Source organism: Tachypleus tridentatus, chromosome 12, assembly GCF_004210375.1.
Source record: "Tachypleus tridentatus isolate NWPU-2018 chromosome 12, ASM421037v1, whole genome shotgun sequence".
NCBI lineage: Eukaryota > Metazoa > Arthropoda > Merostomata > Xiphosura > Limulidae > Tachypleus > Tachypleus tridentatus.
Window position 1 is genome coordinate 94,286,587 of NC_134836.1, and position 12,792 is coordinate 94,299,378.

The 12,792-nt window shown below is 35.0% G+C and overlaps 1 protein-coding gene across 7 annotated transcripts in view; it reads right to left on the bottom strand.

Moving 5' to 3' along the window:
* Positions 1 to 12,792, bottom strand: part of LOC143234037 (netrin receptor UNC5C-like) — a 131,041-nt gene that overhangs the window by 88,974 nt on the left and 29,275 nt on the right. Inside the window, exon 1 of one of the 7 annotated variants that reach the window (XM_076471057.1) lies at positions 6,050 to 6,190. The exons of the other annotated variants lie outside the window; for them this stretch is intronic. The gene's annotated coding sequence lies outside the window, so the exon portion shown is untranslated. Of the gene's footprint in view, positions 1 to 6,049; positions 6,191 to 12,792 lie in introns of those variants that run through there. 7 annotated transcript variants of the gene reach the window in all.

Sequence of the window (12,792 nt, forward strand, 5' to 3'; positions counted from 1 at the left end):
ACGTTCTTATGAGCGTCTATTGCTTATGTAATGCTAGTTAAAGAACAGTGATTTGATGTTCGTTAATATTTTCTAACGTAAGAGCAAATAACATTTAAAACTTCTTTTTTTCTTTACATTAATTTGTAGCTGTTATACTTTAAGGTTTATATTGCAATGTAAATATAGCAGATTAACGCATACGTTTTCATGATAATTGTTCAGAAACAGCTGTTGTGCTCAACTGAGTATTATCGTAATATAGTACTAGGTTATATAAGATAGAGGATATTAAAATCTATTTTCAGTACGCAAATTTGGCCACATTGCTCAGTGCATATTTCCAGAGCATTATGATAAAATAGCCATTCATTTACTCTACATACCGGTGATATTTTCAGGTCTTTGAAGAGTAACCTTACATAATTTCAGTATTTTAAATCTATATTATTGTTTGTTCTTCAGATTTGGAATATTTTTGGCTCTATGTAAACTTACACGTGATCTTAGGACTATTATTTATTATTATTATTTTAGACTTGGTGGTATTTTAGGTTTTAAAGACCTTAGGGGAGACCCTTAAGACAAACCTGGGGCGCTAAGAAACTTTTGTTTCTCTTCAGCTCAATAATAGTGATCTTAGGACTAGGTTGCTGTTGCTTTTAAGTACAAAGCTAAACAATGGCAACGACGGGTATTGAAACTCCACAGGCATACCGATATGGCATTGGAGGCTTTACAGATAGGACCTTTGTTTTATTATCTGTTTTATTTAAAAGCCAAGAGCATTGAACGATGTAAAAAAAAACAAATATATTTTAAAATATCTCATGTTATTTTGGTGTGTCTAACAATTTTTTGTAATTTAAATAAAAATTAAAAGAATTCCAGTAACTAAAAATAAATAAAACTGTCATTTATTTTGAATCGCGGTTATTACTTTTCAACAAAATAAATCACTAAAACATAATGGACAAATGATTATTTCTAACTTAATACCATATCTCTTAGAAACTGGAGTATTATAGCTTGTTAAATATTAATGAAAATGCGCTGGTCATGGTTTAATGTTTAACGTGTCGAGATTTGAACGTAAGAGTCCAGGGTTTAAGACATACTTTTGATTAACACTCTCAGCAGTTTTAGCTGTGAGCACATTATAAAAGTGAGAGCGAATATAATTATGTGGTTCATGCTGACTGCAGGTGCTGCTGGTTAGCTACTTTTTTATCAGTAGTTTAAAATTAAGAAATTTCATACTTAAGCCCTAGGTGTCTCTGACAAATACGTATAAACTGCCGTTTAGGTTGAAATTATTGCAATCTGAAATCAAAATAATGACATAACAAACACTAGGGCATGATGATTGTTTTTACAGGTCAACAAAAGCAGTAACTGTGAAACGTCAATAATAATTGGATTAGTTTTCTAAATAATAGGAATAACATATAATCTCAGTATAAAACAACTCCAAGTTAATTGTTTTGTTTGTTTAGAATAAAGCACAAAGCTACACAATGGGCTATCTGTGCTCTGCCCACCACGGGTATTCAAACCTGATTTTTAGTGTGTAAGTCCTCAGACATACCACTACTCCACTGGGGGGCACAAAGTTAATAATAACTAGATCTATTAAATTATCAAAAGATTACCAATTGTTATTTTACATATGACAAACACATATTTAGGCATTGTTATAAGTCACGTGCTAACATTTACGTGTCATATGACAACAATGTAATGTCGAGTTGCCAGAACAATAGCCGACATGAGTCAAAATATCACAGACGAAATTGCAATTACTAGCCTTTATATACATTCACATTACAAATGCATGTATTATTTATTAAGAGTTAACCATTGTACATAAGTAATTATTATAAATAATACAGTAGTTTTCTGACATAAGAATGCATTTTCCGTTTACTTAACTTTTCCATAATTTTGACATTCTAATGTCCATGAAGAATCACGTGTCCCTTAAGAGATATACTTTAAAAAATATCAACCATCACCGTTATATTACGTTAATTATAAAGTCATATATCAGTCATTAGCTATACACATACCATTGCAATATATATATATATGCAGAGACATCACCATACACGCAGTACATTAAAGATAAATACGAAAACACACAGATGATACAAAAACAATAACTGACTGTAATTAACTTGTCAGTTCATTATTAGTACAGTACATTCTCACATAAAATAGAAAATGAAGTCAACTAAGGTGTACAATGCTCTAGTATTTTGTGTTTGTTTTAAACATATCAGTACACTTTTTACGTTATCATAAAAGTAACAATGTAAAACACTTTTCCAAATGACTCTTCATAATTCCTTTTGACTTTAATAATTTTTATATAAGTCTATACAGCCTTAATGATTTTCTTTCTCAGAACTTTGTGCCGGATTGTCCATAGTATGAGTGCTGCACTTGCCTCGTTTTTCTATTTTCTCCACATTTACTGCTTGCTTAAGATCATTGTCGGATTTGGAGATAAGTTCTTTAACAATGGGTATTATTCCTGGAGATAAAAACGAGCATGTACCTGTCAGCAGTCAGGGTGCCATCAATTTTGTGTAGAATTCTAACATAATTGGTTGAGATTCCGTCCATGTTTGCACTGGTTCCTCAGTTTGCTTCACAATAGATGTTTTACCTTGATTGTGATACAGTTTTTCCTTTTTGCCATCTAACAAATCATCATTGATTATTGATTATTAAATATTTTAATGTTCGATTCGTGTGTAGAGAGCGCTTTCTCTCAGTTTTGTTTATTTTATTGTTTGAAATTTGATGCCTATTTCAGCCTATTTGTTTTGTTATTAGAGTTTTGAACAGCTGCACATCTATTTGTCGTTCTGAAGATAGCATTTGCATTAATACTTACAACTATGGATCATTGGCAAGATCTCTACTGGATTGTTGTGTATCAGTTAAAGAGTATATCCTGATTCACTTAACGTCACTTTTGAAGAGTCTGGATTCTTACATCAACATCATATATTAGTTTCACCTGTACCTTTTTCAGAGTTCCTATATAGCTCCTACTGAGACATAAGACGTTGCCTCAATATATCATACGAAGAAGCTTTGAATTCTACATATCTGTTATAAGAAATTTCTATCATGGAAGTTATGAGTGAGCTTACTACACTACTGCTGTGAATACCATAAATTTCTGTAATTTTAAACAGATTATTATGGTATGTTACTATCTTATTGAAGAGATGACAGCAATATACAGTTAAAACTATCAACACCTGTTTGTACTTTGAGATAATTCGTTTTCGTAAAATAAAAGAGGGAGCAATCCATAATATCTGCGTCTTGAACATACCATATCTGGTGTTTCTGTAACTATTTCCAATACTGCATTTATTACGAACAGAAAGTATACTCATTGCAAACAGTATCTTCATGAACATTACCAGCATATCATAGTTCTAGCTTTAAGTTTATTCACACTTGCGTTAAAAAATAAAAAAAGTCCAGAAATCTGTAACATTTGAAATCCGTAACGTTACATAACCATTTCTTCTGCATTCATGTATGCATACATACACACATATATATTCAATCACGGAAAAGAAATATTGAGATCAAGCCTTGTTAATACAGTATCATTACATTGTAGGATAAGTGTCGTTCTTCCAATAAAGAATTAGATCGTATACAAAATGGTTCAGAAGGACAACAAAAAACTAAATATTTGGGTCCATTCTTGTGTATGTTTTTCCTTTGCAATAGCATGTAAAAACCGACATTATCAGTTCTATATCTATATCCTCAATCATGCAGCCGTATTTGAAATTCGATACACTTATTAGTTTTTAACACTGCTTTTTGTTTTGTAAACCAATGACTTCCAATCCTTTACAGACCGATTAACCTTTTTCAGATTTGAAAATGAACATAAAATGTCAATAATAATAAAGGTCATGACCTATAGTTAGCGTACAGGGGTAAGAAAGCATTCTCAAATACCACCAAAGGTATACCTGCCAAAACCTGGAAAACGCTGGATTTTAAAGCAGTAAAGATAAGTAGCTGACGAGATATTAAGAAGAAAACTGCCGCTTTAGGATAAAAAAACCAAAAAACATACGCACAAAATGTTTTTGACCATCCACCATAGGCTAAAACAAGTTGTTGATATTTGCATTCTACTGCATTATATCACGAAAATAAAGCACTGATAGTGTGAAATCAGAATTTTGGCGTTACGAATTTAATAAACTGACTAGATGTGTTACTTATTCTCTTATAGAATAATAGTGAACTATTCGAAAGAGATCAAATATTTTTTAAACTTTGTTTCAAATCACAAAGTCAAATTTAACCCGATCTTATTTGTTATGAGATGTGCAGTTGTTTATTTGGAAAGAACTGTCAAAACGTTAAAGATGTTTAAACTGATGTGGAGGTAAAAAGGGAAAAACAACAAAAACTTTCCTTTTTTCAGAGAAGATTACCAGAGGAGGAAAGCACTGTGAATCCCGTACCGGAATCAGCCTTATTCTACGGTTCATTTAAATGGGAAACAAGCATATTACAGAAGCTGTCATCTTTCAAAGGAGGAAATGAAATAGACAGATAAGAATCGGTATATATGTGTAAGTCTAGACAGAAATATTTCGTCGTCTTCTTTTCCTATCATAACCGAAGTAAGATAGACATTACTGTTATAGAAACAGGATTGGTAAGACCGGAAATTGTGGCGAGACCGGCCGTGACTGGACAGTGTACTCCAAACTAACGGCCGAATTATAGTAATGACGTCATCTATGTCAAAATATTTGGGCCCGAAGCAGGAGAGGATGCACTTACTTTTAACATAAACAATAAAAGTATTTTGATGACAGTAAAGTTATTTAGTTAAAAACTCAAACGGAATTGACTTTAAAAACCATCAGCATGTATATATAACTATGGTCTGCAACCGTAAAACACGTGGTACAGGTAAAGCGATAGAATGGATCGTACGTAGATGTCATATTAAATAACCTGAACATGACATTTGAACTGCTATTTGTAGTCATTATGAAATTAATTATGGAGCATTGTTAAATTGAAGACACATTTACGAGATTCTTAGAACAGTGGTTCTCAGCTTTTGTTTAAACTCACGACCCATTTTAAACATGAATGGCTCGTCGTGACCCTGTAAATTGATTTAGTGAGAAAAACACCTGGCTTGTTAAACGCTTATTGAATAAATAAATAAATTATTAGCTACTTTAAAAGTTTTTTGGAACCCTTTCACACATCCTGACGATACAATCCATGTCGCGACCCATGGGTTGAGAAACTGTAGATTACAAATTCACAGTAATGCTGATATATATAAACAATCATATTTAACTAGATAAGAGTACTTCTGTAAATTTTATTTGGAATATTTTGTTGCCTAACAAAGAGACGTAACGTCAGTATACAGTAACGTACAGTTTTATTTCAATACTAATATAAATGAATAATTCACAGTCCCTTTGGAGGATGGAAGTAATGCCGGAAAGATCATCTGTGGTGTTTGTTTGTTTGTTTTTTAATTTTGCGCAAAGCTACACGAGGGCAATCTGCACTAGCCATTCCTAATTTAGCAGTGTAGAACTAGAGGGAAGACAGCTAGTCATCACCACCCACCGCCAACTCTTGGGCTACTCTTTTACCAACGAATAGTGAGATTGACCGTGCATTATAACGCTCCCTCGGCTAAAAGAGCGAGCATGTTTGATGTGAAGGGGATTCAAACCCGCCACCCTCAGATTACGCGTTGAGTGCCTTAACCACATGGCCATGCAGAGCCCATTGCAGATATGAACGTAATCTTCGAAGGTTATTTTGTGATACTTGATTTTACGGGTTCTTGTTTTTTTAGCGTGTTACATTAGTAAAGCCAGAATACGGCTTGTTCCTAGAATTGGACTGTACAGAGAAGGCCATATATTTTTTACAGCCTTGCTTTTCTCTAACTTAAATAATACTATATTTACTTGTATATCTACAATGTCTTTGGAACACAACATGTATAATATATATATATATATATACTGACCATTCGATACAATTAACGGATATAGAAGTTGGCCTCTAAAAGGAGCGTTATCGGCCGGAAACTTTTAGTTTACTCAACTTTTACACGAAACTCCACTCTGTCAAAATGTGTCCTAATGGACCTGCCGCCAAGTGGCGTCCTCTGATCCCATGGGAAGAAAGAACTAAACAACTGAAAGACCGGCTTATGTATGTTGGGAAATGTTCTAAAATCATCCTGTCATATGTCAGACAAAGTTTTGATGAGGGTACCACCCACCTTTAACCTATTTAAAGTGTCCCCTCCCACTTTTTTTAAAACTGGAGATAAGTCTTGGCGGGCAATAAAGGAGGGAGGAAGGAAGATAAGAAGCGGGAAATCGCATGTGCAGTATTGATAACTTCCAAATGACAGAAGTTATCTCCGATAACGTGAGGAGTAATTTGACTGTTTTGTTTAAACACGATAGAAGTTGAGCGGAGTATTTAGTGAATAGGTCATGCATTCTTCATACAATAATTGGAAAGGCATATTGTAACTTTGGAACTTTCACTAGTAAGCAAATAAGTTGGTTTGTTGTCGAGAAAACGGTAAATATGACATTACATCTATTGCTATACATAAAAATTAAGTCCGGCGCTACAAATCGAAAGCTCAAACGTAGAAATGAGAAGAGTATATTCAGTATGATATAATGATGATAGGACAAAACCTTGTACAGTTAAAAAAATGTGGCTTAAGATTCTGCAAAAATACTCATCGCGGTACATGAAAAGAAAATTTATAAAAATAAATGAATACATTTTTATGAGAGTATGTATACATAAGTATAAATGTTTTATTTCATTAAATAAAAATAATTGGTGTAAAAGTATATATGAAATATTGTACTTTTACATATAATTTTCGTAATTATCCGATTTATGGGCCTTAAAAGCAAACACTAGTTAATATTAGTCGGAGGCGTTTACATAAGGCTTGAAAAGTATTTTGTTTTTGAATTTCGCGCAAAGCTACTCGAGGGCTATCTGCGCTAGCCGTCCCTAATTTAGCAGTGTAAGACTAGAGGGAAGGCAGCTAGTTATCACCACCTACCACCAATTCTTGGGCTACTCTTTTACCAATGAATAGTGGGATTGACCGTCACACTATAACACCCTCAGAGCTGAAAGGGCGAGCATGTTTGGTTGGATGGGGATTCAAACCCGTGGCCCTCGGATTACGAGTCGAGTGCCTTAACCACCTGGCCAGGTAAAAGTTAGACTGTCTTGTTTGATTTCTAAATTTCGAGCTATCTGCCCTACCCGTCTCTAATTTAGCAGAGTAAGACTATGGGGAAAGCAGCTAGTCATAACCACCAACCCTTAACTTTTGAGCTACTCTTTTATCAATAAATGGTTGGAGTAACTGTCACGGGTGAAAGGGCAAGCACGCTTGGTGTGATGGAGATTCGAACCTGTGATCCCTCTGATTACTAGACGAGCGCCCTAACCACCTGGCCATACCAGACGTATCTAATGAATTAAGCTAATTACTCAAAAGGTAATTTATTGTCTTGGAACAATAACACATTGTTGAAATACAGTTTCTCTTGATTGCATGTACTTTACAAAAACATAATCCTCGTAGAATGCTGATTAGAGAAGAATTTAAACTGCCTTTTTATTATAATGACTGCTGTTACGAATTAAAAATTCACATCTAAGTCACATTTTTCACTATTTCTAATACCTCATACATTTGTAAACGTTTCTGTTTCTGACACTACTGGAGGAAAATAATGATGTCGTGATGCTGATGTGAGACGCCTCTAGCCTTAAAGATGACTGATAGACTCATCTTATTCGAATGTTTAGCGCCAATATTGAACCCCCTCCTTTCCTTATCCTCCTCTAGAACATCAGTCATTGACAGGTGTCAAAGGAAGACAGCGGGAAGTTTCTTCCTCCGGCCACGGTTACATAAATATATAAACAAATTTAGATGCGATTTAAGAAGAAAAGATAACTTCGTTTCGTAAGCTTGTTGAATGCTGATGTACAATATAGAATAGCTTGCACGTAAATAAATCCACCAACTTCTTCACAAAAACGAAAACACGAAAATCAGAGAAAACCAAAGTTAGTGAACCATTATTTAAGAAAAATAAATTATTAAAATTTGCAACATGGAAAAAACATTGCTGATGTTTATTTTCACATTTATTTGTTCAAATGTTTCCAAATGTTCATAAATACTTTAAAACACATACAAACTTTTTAAGCGAAGAACGATAAAGACGTGTTAAAGTAGATATTGGTCTCCAAATCCATATATTTCTTTCCAACCGAATTATTTTGACATATACCAAGATTCAAGACATTTATCATAGACAGTGCAAAAACGATAAACGTTTCTGAAAAATAAAACTCACACAGACCATCCTGAAATCAAATCTATTGTTCTCGCGTCATGCCAATTCCGACAAATCTATCATGCGTGGTCTTCATCAAATAGTATAATAAGGTGATGGCATACGCAGTTAAAAACTCAAGATGAGAGTCATCTAAAAGGAGCATTGGGTAATCCAGTGTAAGCGTATTGTGTTTTCAGGTTCTGAGAAACAATCTTCAGCAGTCTTAACGGATTGTTTCAGGTCGTTAGTCCCAAAGAGAATTATTAAAAATCGGACTGATTCGGGAAGAAAACTGGTTATGGCCATGGTATCGTTTATTTTAGTTCCATTTATGGATTTTGACAGAACTGGATGTTCGTTAATAAAGGCTAAGAGTTCTTGTAGGAACTTAAGCAATGAATCGCCTGAAATACCTATGTTAGAAAAAAAAAAAAAAAGAGTATACTTACCTCAATTGGATTCATGTTTCTCACGTGGTGATACTTTTATGATGTTAGAAAAACACGTAGATTCAAAAAATATTGAGAGAAACTAATAAAATCCCTATAACCCGACCACTTTAAATTAATTAATTAATAAAATCCCTATAACCCGACCACTTTAAATTTTTCTATAGTCGCAAATTACTTAACTTTTATTAATGGGCACCCAGTGTCGTCAAAATACGTCAGAATCTGTCCGATTTCTGATAATTAACTTTGGTACTAACGACTTGAAACGACCTTGTGTAAGTGAAGAAGTTATAACCTCAGGGTCCGACATGGCCAGGTGAGTTAAGGCGTTCGACTCGTAATCTGAGGGTCGCGGGTTCGAATCCCGGTCGCACCTAACATGTTCGCCCTTTCGGTCGTGGGGGCGTTATAATGTTACGGTCAATCCCACTATTCGTTAGTAAAAGTTTAGCTCTAGAGTTGGCGGTGGGTGGTGATGACTAGCTGCCTTCCCACTGTTAAATTAGGAACGGCTAGCACAGATAGCCCTCGAGTAGCTTTGTGCGAAATTCAAAAAACAAACTATAACCTCAGAAACTAGAGCCTTTCAAAGTAGTCCAGCAAAACTTGTGTTTGTTTGTTACTGGACAATGTTCTTGTGTCTGTTTGTTTTTTGTTTTTGGAATTTCGCACAAAGCTACTCGAGGGCTATCTGTGCTAGCCGTCCCTAATTTAGCAGTGTAAGACTAGAGGGAAGGCAGCTAGTCATCACCACCCACCGCCAACTCTTGGGCTACTCTTTTACCAACGAATAGTGGGATTGACCGTCACATTATACGCCCCCACGGCTGGGAGGGTGAGCATGTTTAGCGCGACGCGGGCGCGAACCCGCGACCCTCGGATTACGAGTCGCACGCCTTATGCGCTTGGCCATGCCAGGCCGTTCTTGTGTCATCGTGGAATAAAAATAGGGTCATAAATTTTTCGTTGCTAAACAACACAACAAGCAGTAATAGGTTTAGTTACGCATCTTACACCTTTCTGACTGATCATGTATAGTTTTGTATCTCCCAAGCTTTGGGGGAAGGCTGGCACAACTAGGTGATTATGAGCTTTTGTTTAGAGATCAAGGGTTAATACAGTTTTTAAGATTTTAAAATCAACTCAACCTTCACACTATACAAAATTGAGATCGTTCAATGACTTACTAGGGAGGACTACGAGGTTTAATAGATCATGATGAGACGTTCCTTGGTTGCTTTGCGTATTCGATGAAATAACACCCCACTTGTGTTGAACAATGAATAGATACAACTCCGAAAGCTTAGGAATTTGTTTTGTTTATTTGTTTGCGTTGAATTTCGTGCGAAGCTACACGAGGGCTATCTGTGCTAGCCGTCTCTAATTTAGCAGTGTAAGACTATAAGGCAGGCAAATAGTCATCACCAACTCTTGGACGTCTCTTTTATCAAAGAATAGAGAGATTGACAGTCACAGTATAAGGCCTTTACGACTGAAAGGACGAGCATGTTTGGCGGAACAACGATTCGAACCCGTAAACGTCAAATTGAGAGTCATGCACCCTTACCAAAGTTTGGGAGATACGAAACTATGCGTGATCATTCAGACATTTAACTGAAACTGTTTTTGTTGTATTGTTTTTCAATGAAAAACTTATGACCGAATTTTTGTTCCACGACAAAAAAGAACACTGTCCAGTGACTCATAAACACAAAGTAAATTATGGAGTAGTGCCCCGTTCTGCAACAACAAACACCAATAACACATCAACTCTCAATTGCAAGAAGAATAAAAAAAAATAAAAAAACCAGATTTATTTCTTCTTCTAGCAGTTGGTAGATTATGTGTTATTGGTGTTTGTTAGTGTTGTTGCAGAACACAGCACTACCCCATACTATACTTTTTGTTTTCGAGTCACTGGACAATGATGTCCCACTGAGCTGGTGGACTGATTGTGCTGGATCGTTACCTTAAGCACGTAAAACTTTCGAGAACTAATGTCGTTGGTGGAATGTTATCTGTGAAGAATAGATTTGAGTCTACGATTGTCATTTTACACCCAGCTACACAAGCCAACCTCAGGAATCGCATCACGGAAACAACCAATGCAACTCCAGAAAACGTGTTTTTCCAAAATATTTAACGAACAGCGGAAGACTGCGGAAGTACACCAAGGTCGATAACAGCCACTTGGAGTTGGTATGAAACTTAAGGGTGCTTTTTCTAGCATTCTATGCCTTATCGTACGTCTTTAAAAGTCATTAAGATATAAAATATGCGCACCTATTTATACAAACCTGAGTAATTTTACAAAAATATTAAAACGTATAATTGCTTTGCATAAAATGACATCAATCATCGATAAAAAGTATATTATATTTAATTTCGTTAACTACAGAAAGTTTAGAAAACCTCATTACGAAAAATAATTGAGTGATGGAAAAACAATTATTCATCACTCAATTAAACACTAGTTTTTCACGCATAACTGTACATTTTTGTAAACTAATAGACAAGGTGGAAATCACCTATTTAATAGTGTCCATCACCAACCCTAGTACTACTGTTGGGAGACCGAATAGTGAGATCTGACCATAATTATTGGGTTGAGGAATAATTCGTGAGCGTTTTTTCAAGTTAAAAAAATATATTCATAAATGAAACGCTTTCGCAAAATATTTCATGTCATTTGGTAGATAAATTTTTGCTCTAATAGATGGTGTGTTTGATTTTCATATGTCTTTAATTTTTGCTTTCATTTTCAGCTCATTAAATGGAATGTCAAGTGGACAAAATCGAGCATTTTCGACACCATCTGCTTTTCGCATTTAATTTCTTGCAATTTCGTTTAAAACAATGCATACTATATACCTAGGTATTACATGAAATAAAGTATCATAATAAATGTTTTGGGTGTAATGTGTTCATGCATTGAAGTATTGTATAGTCTTGCATGTAACTTGAATGAAATTATTTAAAAACGCTCACAAATTATTCCTCAACCTAATATTATGACGTATCCATATTGAGAAGCGTGTCTTCTCAGTAGTATATCTCAAATAATTAACTCTTGGATTCACAGTCACAACACTGTAAGCATCAGGCCACGACAGCCCCATTCTTATTAAAATTTATTCCAAACGTTATAAGTTTACCAGTATACTGTTGAAATTACATAAAGGAATAACTAAGACATGCATTTATATAACAATAGCCAACAATCGCTTTTACGAATATGATGATAAATAACTGCCAGTGTGACTTAATTTAACCACTGAAACAATGCATAACTATTACTTGAACTTTATACAGAAGTCTCTGAAAGGAAACACAACAAGCACAGACTTCTCAGTATTTGTGCTAAATACAAGAGACTTTGCATATCAGAACGTTTGTCATAATACCACCCAAATCTCACTAGTGTATAAGATCTATCAGTAACTTTGTTATAGCTCAATTTCCTTTGATATAAACACAGATCGACTACTTGATCTCGAGGTGAACTCCTGTAGATACAGCTAATGAGTAAAATATATTTTTAATACTAATACTTTATACACAGATTCTGTCCTCAAAGAATCCTGTTTCCAGTGTTCCTTTCGAAACTCGTCTGTCAACAAATTAAACGTTCTGCCTCTAATAAAGCAAAACAGGATGCAATCTACGATAACAGCCATCACCCGTTCTGTGGTCTATAACCCAACAAAAGCTGAGTCGCGAAATGAAGGTCAGGAGGTCATCCATAGCTTACTCTGGTTTGGCAGGCCATCGGTGTTCTTCCTGGCTATTTCCAGGTCGTGTAAAACTGGACACGTCATTCCTTTCTCCAGGTTTATTTACATTAACAACATATACAGATCTTTACAACGGACATTAATGTCTTATAATAAAGTGGGAAAACCTTCTGTTGAGACAAT